Below are 14355 nucleotides of genomic sequence, written 5' to 3' on the forward strand. Positions count from 1 at the left end.
TAGATTTCCTCATACATGGTACATCATGCTTGCCTACTTTCCCGGGACGGCTGAGAGGTTCCCAAAAAATCAGGTGGTGCTCACGGCCACCCAGAAAAGCGGGCACGTCTCCCAGCAGGCCGCCTACCCCCTGACCCCCTCACACACACCCCCACAGGGGGCCTGTTGATGCGATTCACGCTGAATCGGGTCATCATGGCCTCGCCCCCTGCTGCAAGATACTGATAATCTTGGCATTGTGCCCAGGGGGGGCGTCATTGTTGTCCCGCCACCTGCTTCACAATTCCATTAATCTTGGCATTGTGAAGAGAGGGCGGGGCCATGATGACGTGATTGTGCTGTCACGCCATATGCCCCGCCCCAATGATGCATTATGCTCCAGGCAATGCCCCCTTTTCGGAGCGACACGCCCCCCGTGTGGTTGCCCGACAGCTCCCTCCCAGAAGGAGGGAGCCAAATGTCGGCAACCCTGGTGTAGAATACAGAGCCCACTCCCATATGACTAGTGTATAATGGGGGGCATCCACTAAGCGATTTAAGCAAGCGATTGCACGATAATGATGTCGTTATCGTGCAATCGCTTGCAAATCGCGCATGCATCGGGGATGTTTTGGACGGAAGCGACCCGCGATGCGCATGCCCGTGGGTCGCTTCCGACATCCGACATCGCCCGTACATGCAGGTCGACCTGACGATCTCGTCAGGTTCAGCATGTGCGGGGATGAGGGATGTGCCGGGACTGAACGAGTGAACGCTCAGTCTAGGCACATCACTAGCTATACAAATGACAGCACGATTGCAATGTCACAATCGTGCTGTCGTTTGTATATCGCTTAGCGGGCAGCGCCATGCTAAGCAAGGTTTATTTTTATTTACAAATGCATGGCCGCGGAATTGCGTAATAACTTCATGATGCAGTCACGTCATGACGTCATGACATAGCTGGCGGCCAATCACCATGGCATTGGGGGGCATTGAGAATCTGGATGGACGGAATTTATACAGAGGCTTGGAACTGACTGCTCTGCCTCCCGGAAGCATGAGCTGACTGGGAGACAGAGCCGAACGAGGAGCTGAGGCAAAGGCATGTCAGAGGAGCCACACTTCCGGGTTCTGGTGTCATTATCAAAACCCGGTCATCAGCTACAGTGAGTACAGCAGGACGCATCTTCACAAGGGACTGCATTAAACCTTCTCTGCACACTCTAAAACTACATGAGGTATCTTTCTGCCATCTCCCCCATTAATTTCCTTCTGTCTCTCTCTCAGCTCTCCGTATTCCTCCTCCTCACTCTCTCTTCCATCTCCCCTGATTTGTTGTCTCTCTTTCCTGTTTCCCCCTCTTCCCCTCTCATCTCCCCCTATTCCTAAACTCTGCTGTCTGCCCTAATTCTTCCTGTCTCCTGTCTCTGCCTATTCTTACCCTTTATCTCCCATCACCCCTATTCCTCCTCTCTCCCAGCTCCGCCTTTCTCCAATGTTTCTCCCAGCTTTCCATATTCTTTCTCTCACTCTCCTAGCTTCCTCTCTTTCTCCTATGTCTCTCCCATCTCCCCCTATTCCTTCTCTCTCTCTCTCCCGGGATCCCCTCTTTCTCCTATGTCTCTCCCGGCATCCCCTCTTTCTCCTATGTCTCTCCCGGCTTCCCCTCTTTCTCCTATGTCTCTCCCGGCTTCCCCTCTTTCTCCTATGTCTCTCCCGGCTTCTGCTCTTTCTCCTATGTCTCTCCCGGCTTCCCCTCTTTCTCCTATGTCTCTCCCGGCTTCCCCTCTTTCTCCTATGTCTCTCCCGGCTTCCCCTCTTTCTCCTATGTCTCTCCCGGCTTCCCCTCTTTCTCCTATGTCTCTCCCGGCTTCTGCTCTTTCTCCTATGTCTCTCCCGGCTTCCCCTCTTTCTCCTATGTCTCTCCCGGCTTCCCCTCTTTCTCCTATGTCTCTCCCGGATTCCCCTCTTTTACCTATGTCTCTCCCGGCTTCCCCTCTTTCTCCTATGTCTCTCCCGGCTTCCCCTATTCCTTCTCTCGCACTCCCGGCTTCCCCTCTTCATTCCTACTCTTTCTCAGATCCCTTTTCCTGTGTCTTTCCTGGCCTCCCCAATTCCCTCTCTCGGCTTCCCCTCTTTCTCTTATGTCTCTCCCAGCTTCCCCTCTTTCTCCTATGTCTCTCACGGCTTCCCCTCTTTCTCCTATGTCTCTCCCGGCTTCCCCTCTTTCTCCTATGTCTCTCCCAGCTTCCCCGATTCCTTCTCTCGCACTCCCGTCTTCCCCTATTCATTCCTACTCTTTCTCAGATCCCTTTTCCTGTGTCTTTCCTGGCCTCCCCAATTCCCTCTCTCGGCTTCCCCTATTTCTCCTATGTCTCTCCCGTCTTCCCCTATTCATTCCTACTCTTTTCCTCTTTTCCTATTCCTTCTCCTCTTTTCCTATTCCTTCATTCCTACTCTTTTCCTCTTTTCCTATTCCTTCTCTCGCTCTCCCGGCTTTCCCTCTTTCTTCTATGTCTTTCCCGTCTTCCCCTATTCATTCCTACTCTTTCTCAGATCCCTTTTCCTGTGTCTTTCCTGGCCTCCCCAATTCCCTCTCTCGGCTTCCCCTATTTCTCCTATGTCTCTCCCAGCTTCCCCAATTCCTTCACTCTCTCTCGGCCCAACTTATTCCTTCACTCTTTAGTAGATCTCCCTATTTCTTCTCTCTCCCAGTTCAACCTATTCCTTCTCTCTCTCTCCCAGCTCTCCCTATTCCTTCTCTCTCCCAGATCTCCCTATTCCTTCTCTCTCCCGGCTCTCCCGATTCCTTCTCTCTCTCTCCCGGCTCTCCCTATTCCTTCTCTCTCCTGGCTCTCCCTATTCCTTCTCTCCCGGCTCTCCCTATTCCTTCTCTCTCTCTCGGCTCTCCCTATTCCGTGTCTCTCCCGGCTCTCCCTATTCCTTCTCTCTCTCCCGGCTCTCCCTATTCCTACTCTTTCTCCCGGCTCTCCCTATTCCTTCTCTCTCTCCCGCCTCTCCCTATTCCTTCTCTCTCTCCCGGCTCTCCCTATTCCTTCTCTATCCCGGCTCTCCCTATTCCTTCTCTCTCTCCCGGATCTCCCTACTCCTTCTCTCTCTCCCGGCTCTCCCTATTCCTTCTCTCTCTCCCGGCTCTCCCTATTCCTTCTCTATCCCAGCTCTCCCTATTCCTTCTCTCCCGGCTCCCCCTATTCCTTCTCTCTCTCCTGGCTCTCCCTATTCCTACTCTCTCTCCCGGCTCTCCCTATTCCTTCTCTATCCCGGCTCTCCCTATTCCTTCTCTCTCTCCCGGCTCTCCCTATTCCTTCTCTATCCCAGCTCTCCCTATTCCTTCTCTCCCGGCTCCCCCTATTCCTTCTCTCTCTCCTGGCTCTCCCTATTCCTTCTCTCTCTCCCGGCTCTCCCTATTCCTTCTCTATCCCGGCTCTCCCTATTCCTTCTCTCTCTCCCGGCTCTCCCTATTCCTTCTCTCTCCTGGCTCTCCCTATTCCTTCTCTCCCGGCTCTCCCTATTCGTCTCTCTCCTGGCTCTCCCTATTCTTACTCTCTCTCCCGGCTCTCCCTATTCCTTCTCTCTCTCCCGGCTCTCCCTATTCCTTCTCTCTCTCCCGGCTCTCCCTATTCCTTCTCTATCCCAGCTCTCCCTATTCCTTCTCTATCCCGGCTCTCCCTATTCCTACTCTTTCTCCCGGCTCTCCCTATTCCTTCTCTCTCTCCCGGCTCTCCCTATTCCTTCTCTCTCTCCCGGCTCTCCCTATTCCTTCTCTATCCCGGCTCTCCCTATTCCTTCTCTCTCTCCCGGCTCTCCCTATTCCGTCTCTCTCTCCCGGCTCTCCCTATTCCATCTCTATCCCGGCTCTCCCTATTCCTTCTCTCTTTCCCAGCTCTCCCTATTCCTTCTCTCTCTCCCGGGTCTCCCTATTCCTTCTCTCTCTCCCACCGGCTCTCCCTATTCCTTCTCTCTCCTGGCTCTCCCTATTCCTTCTCTCCCGGCTCCCCCTATTCCTTCTCTCTCTCCTGGCTCTCCCTATTCCTACTCTCTCTCCCGGCTCTCCCTATTCCTTCTCTCTCTCCCGGCTCTCCCTATTCCTTCTCTCTCTCCCGGCTCTCCCTATTCCTTCTCTCTCTCCCGGGTCTCCCTATTCCTTCTCTCTCTCCCGGCTCTCCCTATTCCTTCTCTCTCCTGGCTCTCCCTATTCCTTCTCTCCCGGCTCTCCCTATTCCTTCTCTCTCTCCTGGCTCTCCCTATTCCTACTCTCTCTCCCGGCTCTCCCTATTCCTTCTCTCTCTCCCGGCTCTCCCTATTCCTTCTCTCTCTCCCGGCTCTCCCTATTCCTTCTCTATCCCAGCTCTCCCTATTCCTTCTCTATCCCAGCTCTCCCTATTCCTACTCTCTCTCCCAGCTCTCCCTATTTCTTCTCTCTCTCCCGGCTCTCCCTATTCCTACTCTCTCTCCCAGCTCTCCCTATTCCTTCTCTCTCTCCCGGATCTCCCTATTCCTTCTCTCTCTCCCGGCTCTCCCTATTCCTTCTCTCTCTCTCTCCCGGCTCTCCCGATTCCTTCTCTCTCCCGGCTCTCCCTATTCCTTCTCTATCCCGGCTCTCCCTATTCCTTCTCTCTCTCCCATGGGAATGCCTACCGTTTGGGGGAGGCCCCACTGACATCACTAGTGATGTCAGTGGAGAGCTTCTGGCTCAGACAGAGCCAGAAGCTCTCCGGGGCTTACGACAAGGGAGACCCTACCCTAGGGTCTCGTCGTAAGACCATCGCGACCATCACCTTAGGCGGTCGTAAGGCTGTGGGTGTTAACCCACAGCCTTACCACCGCAAAGGAGGACGTCTTGAAAATTCAAGAGGTCCTCCCCTCATTCAGACCGACCGCACACTCTTTGCAACCGGCTCTGAATGAGGTCCCACATGCGTGCAACATCGTTATGTAGTGATGTCATTACGCAGCCACGTAATGATGTCATAACACGGTCGGGTATGAGATGAGCGGTGGCGGTGGGGCCCTGGAGTAATCTGGGAGGAATGGCTGGATGGCATTTTGGCAGCTCCTGTGAGTTGCCTGCGGGACTGTCTGGCAGCACCGCGCTGAGGACAGTGTGGAGTCTCTGGAGTGTCACGTTCGGCTGCGGTGATGTCATGATGCGGCTGACCCAGGGATAAAAATCGCGACAGGGGTGGGCAGGAAGCTGACTGGACGCCATATTCGGACACCTCTTGATCTGCTGACAGACACCGTCTACACACACCAAGGTATTACTGTGTGTGGCGTAATGTGTAAGGGGCATTATTGCGTGTGTCATAATGTTTAAGGGGCATTACTGTATAGCATAATGTATAAGGGGCACTACTACTGTGTGACATAAAGTGAATGGGTGCTGGGTGGCATAACGTGAATGGGCTCTACTGTGTGGTGTAATGTGAATAAGGGATATTACTGTGCAGTGTAGTGTGATGAAGGGACACTACCATATGACATAATGTGATGAAGGGACACTACTGTGTGTTGTAATGTGATGAAGGGACACTACCGTGTGACGTAATGTGATGAAGGGACACTACCATGTCGTGTAATATAATGAAGGGACACTACCGTGTGATGTAATGTGATGAAGGGACACTACCGTGTGATGTAGTGTGATAAAGGGACACTACTGTGTGATGTAATGTGATGAAGGGACACTACCGTGTGATGTAATGTGATGAAGGGACACTACCGTGTGATGTGATGTGATGAAGGGGCACTACCGTGTGATGTAATGTGATGAAGGGACAATACCGTGTGATGTAATGTGATGAAGGGACACTACCGTGTGATGTAATGTGATGAAGGGACACTACCGTGTGATGTAATGTGATGAAGGGACACTACCGTGTGATGTAATGTGAAGAAGGGACACTACCGTGTGATGTACTGTGATGAAGGGACACTACCGTGTGATGTAATGTGATGAAGGGACACAACCGTGTGATGTAATGTGAAGAAGGGACACTACCGTGTGATGTACTGTGATGAAGGGACACTACCGTGTGATGTAATGTGATGAAGGGACACTACCGTGTGATGTACTGTGATGAAGGGACACTACCGTGTGATGTAATGTGATGAAGGGACACTACTGTGTGATGTACTGTGATGAAGGGACACTACCGTGTGATGTAATGTGATGAAGGGACACTACCGTGTGATGTAATGTGATGAAGGGACACTACCGTGTGATGCAATGTGATGAAGGGACACTACCGTGTGATGCAATGTGATGAAGGGACACTACCGTGTGATGTAATGTGATGAAGGGACACTACCGTGTGATGTGATGTGATGAAGGGACACTACCGTGTCGTGTAATATGTTAAAGGGACACTACCGTGTGATGTAATGTGATGAAGGGACACTACCGTGTGATGTAGTATGATGAAGGGACACTACCGTGTGATGAAATGTGATGAAGGGACACTACCGTGTGATGTAATGTGATGAAGGGACACTACCGTGTGATGTAGTGTGATGCAGGGACACTACAGTGTGATGTACCGTGATGAAGGGACACTACCGTGTGATGTACCGTGATGAAGGGACACTACCGTGTGATGTACTGTGATGAAGGGACACTACCATGTGACGTAATGTGATGAAAGGATACTACCGTGTGATGTACTGTGATGAAGGGACACTACCGTGTGATGTAATGTGATGAAGGGACACTACCGTGTGATGAAATGTGATGAAAGGACACTACCGTGTGATGTAATGTGATGAAGGGACACTACCGTGTGATGTAATATGTTGAAGAGACACTACCGTGTGATGTAATGTGATGAAAGGATACTACCGTGTGATGTACTGTGATGAAGGGACACTACCGTGTGATGTAGTGTGATGAAGGGACACTACCGTGTGATGTAGTGTGATGAAGGGACACTACCGTGTGATGTAATGTGATGAAGGGACACTACCGTGTGATGTACTGTGATGAAGGGACACTACCGTGTGATGTAGTTTGATGAAGGGACACTGCCGTGTGATGTAATGTGATGAAGGGACGCTACCGTGTGATGTAGTGTGATGAAGGGACACTACCGTGTGATGAAATGTGATGAAGGGACACTACCGTGTGATGTAATGTGATGAAGGGACACTACCGTGTGATGTACTGTGATGAAGGGACACTACCGTGTGATGTAATGTGATGAAGGGACACTACCGTGTGATGAAATGTGATGAAGGGACACTACTGTGTGATGTGATGTGAAGAAGGGACACTACCGTGTGACGTAGTGTGATGAAGGGACACTACCGTGTGACGTAATGTGATGAAAGGACACTACCGTGTGACGTAATGTGATGAAGGGACACTACCGTGTGACGTAATGTGATGAAGGGACACTACCGTGTGATGTACTGTGATGAAGGGACACTACCGTGTGATGTAATGATATCAAGGGACACTACCGTGTGATGTAATGTGATGAAAGGACACTACCGTGTGACGTAATGTGATGAAGGGACACTACCGTGTGACGTAATGTGATGAAGGGACACTACCGTGTGATGTACTGTGATGAAGGGACACTACCGTGTGATGTAATGATATCAAGGGACACTACCGTGTGATGTAATGTGATGAAAGGACACTACCGTGTGACGTAATGTGATGAAGGGACACTACCGTGTGATCTAATGTGATGAAGGGACACTACCGTGTGACGTAATGTGATGAAGGGACACTACCGTGTGATGTAATGTGATGAAAGGACACTACCGTGTGATGTAATGTGATGAAGGGACACTACCGTGTGATGTAATGTGATGAAAGGACACTACCGTGTGACGTAATGTGATGAAAGGACAGTACCGTGTGACATAATGTGATGAAGGGACACTACCGTGTGACGTAATGTGATGAAGGGACACTACCGTGTGATGTAATGTGATGAAAGGACACTACCGTGTGACGTAATGTGATGAAGGGACACTACCGTGTGACATAATGTGATGAACGGACACTACCGTGTGATGTAATGTGATGAAAGGACACTACTGTGTGATGTAATGTGTTGAAGGGACACTACTGTGTGATGTAATGTGATGAAGGGATATTACCGTGTGATGTAATGTGATGAAGGGACACTACCGTGTGATGTACTGTGATGAAGGGACACTACCGTGTGATGTAATGTGATGAAGGGACACTACCGTGTGATGTAGTGTGATGAAGGGACACTACCGTGTGATGTAATGTGGTGAAGGGACACTACCGTGTGATGTAGTGTGATGAAGGGACACTACCGTGTGATGTACTGTGATGAAGGGACACTACCGTGTGATGTAGTGTGATGAAGGGACACTACTGTGTGATGTAATGTGATGAAGGGACACTACCGTGTGATGTAATGTGATGAAGGGACACTACCGTGTGATGTAATGTGATGAAGGGACACTACCGTGTGATGTAATGTGATGAAGGAACACTACCGTGTGATGTAATGTGATGAAGGGACACTACCCTCTGATGTAATGTGACGAAGGGACACTACCGTGTGACGTAATGTGATGAAGGGACACTACCGTGTGACGTAATGTGATGAAGGGACACTACCGTGTGACGTAATGTGATGAAGGGACCCTACTGTGTGAAGTAGCGTGAAACTACTGTGCGACGTAATATGATCAAGGGACACTACCGTGTGACGTAATGTGATGAAGGGACCCTACTGTGTGAAGTAACGTGAATCTACTGTACGACGTAATGTGATGAAGGAGCACTACTGTGCTGTATAATTTCTTTAGATTGTAAGCTCTCATGAGCAGGGCCCTCTTTCCTCATGTGCTTCTCCTAATAGTTTCTTCTACTCCTTACTCCTCATAAGGGCATCTGACACTTTATTGCTGACTCCCTGCTTCTTCTTTTGAGCATTATGATCGCTAATGCAGCGTTTTCTTGTCCTGTATTGTTTTGAATTGTAAGTCACTGATTACTTTGTAAGGCGCTGCGGAACACTTGTGGCACCTTACAAAGTAAGGAAGATAATAATGTCACTAAGAGGCACTACTGTGTGGCATAATTTGAATTGGGGTTACTATTATGCGGTTACGCCCCTTCCCAGCAAGACCACACCTGGATTTTCACTTCACTTCGAAACGCTCTTTTGTCCAAATGTGGAGTTACGGTTCTGCTTTGGTGTGCACAGATATGTCCTCTGCGTTCAGCACCCCTGCCCTAAAAAATGTCTACAGCGAATACTATCTAATCTTCTACAACTTCAAAACTAGGGCTTGGTCATTTGGGAAAATGCCTTCCCCTTTCTTTGTGTGTGACTAACACCAGTGAAGTGCCAGTTTTACCTAAGGCTGTGTACACACCTATAGATATCTGCCTGGTGGGCAGGAAAATCTGGACCATTTTCCAACATCTGGGAGCAAATTTCTATTGTTATTTGCCTCCATACATTACCAGGTTTTCCATCCCACCATACGGATTGGACAGATATCTATAGGTGTGTACACAGCTCAACAGAACCAACACAATACCAAATGTTTGACTATGGCACATGTTCGACTCCCCTGCAGGATGTATGTAGAAGAGAGTGGGAGTGGTCAGGAATTGTAAGGGGAGGGGTCTATGCCAGGAGCCAGATGCTGACGCGAGATGGGCCTGTTGGCTCTTTAAATGCCAGGGCCTATTTTTAGTCCCAGTCCGGCCCTGCCTGACATTGTGAGGGAGCCGGCACCTCAACCACAAGGCAGTCCGCACCTCCCCTCCTGCACACCCGACTTCCCCCACCAGTAAGAAGAACGGGACCATGGGGTTCGGGCAGCTAGGCCACGCCCCGTCCAACAAGGTCACGCCCCCTTTTCAGCGTCAGCATCCCTCCCCGCGATGGGTGACACCGTGGGGAGGGGACGCCACTGTCTATGGTATTTATATCTAAACCGAATAATGCTTCGCATAAAATTAGGAACATTATCAACCATAATGATTCCACTTTGAAGCACGATCCGATACTGAAAAACGAATTAGATGACCCACCTACTATTGTCTTTAGGAAGGCAGAGAGTTTACAAAACAAACTGGTAAGGAGTCATTTTTACCGTAGAGAAGAATGAAGAACTCCTAATGATGCTTTGGACTGGCTTAGTTCCAAACCTCTAGGCTGCTATAGATGTGGCCACAATAGGTGCATCACATGTAAATATGTCTGTCACCGACAAACCAGTTTTCGTTCTATTGTAACAGGACAGTCTTTTCCTATTAAATCCTTTTTAAATTGCGAGTCAGATTTTGTGATACATGTTCTTACCAGTTCGTGTAAAAAACAATATGTGGGACGTACAGTAAGAAAATTCAAGAATCGGTTCTTAGAACATAGAAGAAATATCATTAATGGTATGATGAAACACAGTGTTCCTTGTCACTTCACTCACGCCCATCATTCCAATTTAGAATTTTGACTGCTGTCATGATTGAACAGATCCCTCGTACACAGAAAGTGTGTGTGGGTGGGGGGGATCGATATCGACTTCTGTGTGCTAGGGAGACATTTTGGATTCATTCCCTCCACACCTTGTTCCCAGAGGGTGTGAATGAGAATTAAGACGGAGTGCATTTTATATGCAGGAAGTAAAAATTAAACACCCGAGGCAGTTTGTCTGACTACGGGCTATAGAGGGTTAAGTTTTGCTGCTAGGCAGTTATAGAGTATGAGGTGAGTTAGGTCAGCCTATAGGAAGGATCCTGGGGGGTGGGGTTTCAGGGACATTTCAGGGAGATTGTGCTAGCAGCCATTTTAGATCTGCTTCCTTTGGCTTGTTCAGCTGCCAGGAAGGTTCTTGGTGCAGTAAAAGTGATATAAGTATTGTTATTACTCTTATTGTACTCACACTTCTTCCTCTTCACTTTCATCTCCTTCAGTTCCCTTTCTCTGTTCGCTTCTGTATCTGTCTCTTCTGTGCTGTATTATTCCCCCCTTTATTCTTTCTGGTCCGTCTCTCCTTTATTCCCTTGTCGCCTCTCCCCCTGCGTCTGCCGGTATGCCTCGGCCCCGCCGCTCTGAAGCCTCAGCCCCCGTTCGCCCCTGTCGCTCTGTCCCAGTCCCCGCTCCCTATGCGGAGGCCGGGGGTCCTGTAACTCAGGCGCAGGCCTCGACCGCTGCTTTCGTCCGGGGGCACCCGGCAGTGACACTGGTCAGCGGGGGAGACATTCGGCTGGGGACTTCCCGGCCACATTGTCTGGTGCTGCACCCCGTGAGGGAGCTCGCGGGTGCTAATGGGCGGGTGTGGGCATGGTGGGTGGCGCCGCGGCTGCAGGTAGCCGCCGCCGGGCACGCTGGTCCCTCTTCTCGCTCCCCTCTAGTGTCTGCAGGGGCCTCGGGTTCAAATTCCTGGGTGAGCTCTGGGTGAGCTGTGAGGACTCTGAACCAGGGCCTGAGCTGCCGCGGGGGGGGGGGGTAGAAATAGTCAGCGTCGACGGTGCCCGGCGCCACCTACTGGTGCACAGAGGCAGCAGGCCTCTGTGCCTCCTTTAGTTCAGCCACCTGTCAGGCCTGGTGGCTCCACTGCGCAGGGAGCTTTGACATATGCGCAGCTGGTAGCCGGGGTACTCCCTGCGGCCACCCCTGAGGAATTTTTGTTTGGCCACTGGTTTTTACCTAGGCTGTTGCCGGCTGGTGGAGGTTTTTGTGTTTTTGCCTCAGGTCAAGTCCTTCCCCTTCCCTCCCCCCCATTTGTTATTTTTCTTGTGTAGGCCTAGGTCTTTCTCTTCCTTTTCTGAATTACTTCCTATCTCACAGTCTGTTTACCTTCCTCGTACAGGAGCTCAAATGGATTCATCACCGGTCTGGATAGTTGGGCAATCTTTTGTTTTTTGGGCTGGTGGGTCTCATTTTGTCCATGGTCAGTTCCCTGTTTTAGAAACGTTAGATGGTTGGGAGTTAGGGGCATGCGTTGGGATGCTTTCGGTCTGTGGTGTCGTTTGGTTTTCCTTTGGTCCTCCTCATTCATTTAGGGGGAAATTACTTGACTTCCTGGACTGGGCTGGATCTGAGATGTGCCATGACAGCTGATTTGGGGAGCTTTGCGGCCATGTGGCCTTTTTGTGTGCTCCTCTGGTCAGATATCATTCCACGTCGTACGTGGCGTGGTTGTGTGTCTCCAGGGGCCCTTGATGCGGCTAGGAGGCGTGTGAATGCAGTGGTAGCCCGTTATGTACGCGGTCTCGGTGGAGGTGTGATCTCACACCCGGGAATTCGGTTTCGAGATTTTCATCTATTTCGTCCAGACTGGGTGCATTTGAATGGGGAGGTTTGTTTTTTGTTTGTGGAAGATTTAGCTTGGGGTATTTTGGAGGTTATGGGTTAGGTCATGATGGCAGCACGGGCCTCGGCTGAGGTCCGTGGTTGGCGGGAAAGAACGGTTGCAGTCGCTATCTGTCTATGGAGCTTCAGGTGCTCTCCCTCCCCAATACATGGCTTAGGCTGATTCTTCCCTACTGGGGTCAGTGGTACCATCGCTCCAGGTGAGCTCATGTTGTGTCATTGGGGCGGGAGGTGGATACCTTGGGCGCAATAATGGGTTGGCTGGCCGCCTCCCATTTTGGTACGGGTCAAGTATGGAGTGACAGTTGGTGGATCTTGCATTGTGGGGCCGTTCTTTCGGTGCCACCATTCTTTATCTGTACTTTCCTCTTCTTAGTCACTTAGCATTGTTAGCATTTTTTAGTATCTGCTAGTTTAAATAGCTATTTATAGTTTTAAATAGGAAAAGTAATAAAAGCTGACCTTCCTTTCCCCTTAAGCAAGTCTCAGTGTCGTTATTTCTATATTATTATGGTTACTGGTTTGCACTATGCTGGCAGTGGGAGGACAGGCATCTGGTGATGGGGAGTTTATGTAGAATTGGACTTTTAATAGATTTTATTTTTAGAGGGTAGGAATCAATTTGTGAGACTATCTCTTTAATTACTATTCTAGTCTGTTTAAGATATCGAGTACATACCCTTTATGCTTATATATCCATTCATGGGTGTATATATGTCTATTAATTTAAAAATATATCATGTTGCATATTTATTTATTTTTTTATAATTTTTTTGTTTTGTTTATAGGTATGATCAATATGTCTCTATTTGTTTTTTTTTCATGTGTTCACACATTTTCACCAGCTCTGCTATATATCATATTTCATATTGTTATTATTTTGATTTTTATCTTATATATTTATATATATATTTTTTTATATTGTATTTACCATATACATCTCTCTCTCTCTCTCTCTCTCTCTCTCTCTCTCTCTCTCTCTATATGTATGTTTATCACTATACTTATTTCTATATGTATCGAGTGCAGCGTGTTTAAAACATGTGCATGTCACTATCCAATACATCAGCAAGTCATTTGTTTCTGCTTCATAGCAACATAGGTATGAACGATCAAATGCTAATTGACACTAATTGAGGAAAAAATGTCCCCATATAAGGCTGTCACAATACTCTATTCACATTATCCCTTCTGAGGAAACTGGGAGCTGTTTAACGCAGAGAAATGTGTCAAGGCTGAATATTATATCGGTTCTGGATCCAGCAAAAAGCCACTTCGCATTGATGCAATACCGCTGTTCATGGGATTGATCCCTATCACCGGGTGTCTGTTACCATCTGCCTCGGCTGTCTCATCTTACAACGCCGCACTCCAACGTTTGGAGAGATACAGCAAATAGCCGATCTAGAGACCACGTGGACGGGTCTCGCTGTTAGGACCATTTCGGTACGCTGTCAGCCTGTGCGGCTTGGGGACTAAAGGACTGCAGGAGGATTTATCTGGGTCTCTGATTACATCGTGTGAGTACCACCTCTGGTCCATAGGCATCCTTACCAGCAGCTCCTGTGCTATTTATTCATTTACAATATGAAATCTGAACTTTTGTTTCTTTAAAAACCACCCTGGAGATCAGCTTATGGCTTTAAGCGAACTACTACATATATACTATATTGAAGCTTGAACTGCTACACTCTTGCTCGCTTTTATACACTGTATACTTATGTGACTTGCTGGCCCATTACCCTGATATTTATTTATTGATTACTATTTTACTTGTGTCATTGCAATTGCTTTTTTTTGGGTATTAAAAATATTCAATTTATTTTATTTATCGGAGGGTATTTGTCTTTAGCGCTCACTTTTTTCCCCACATTTTCGGGGTTTGACCACATTTCTCACGTTGCTGCATCCTGCCCACAATGTGCCAGTAAAAAACTTTCAAAAACACTCACCTGTTTCTGACGCATTTCACTAAATGCATCCGAACACTTGAATAAGTTTGAGGATAGATAAGCACCCTGTTAGATATGTA

This window comes from Taudactylus pleione, unplaced genomic scaffold (genome assembly GCF_031769625.1).
Source record: "Taudactylus pleione unplaced genomic scaffold, aTauple2 ptg000494l, whole genome shotgun sequence".
NCBI classification, from domain to species: Eukaryota; Metazoa; Chordata; class Amphibia; order Anura; family Myobatrachidae; genus Taudactylus; species Taudactylus pleione.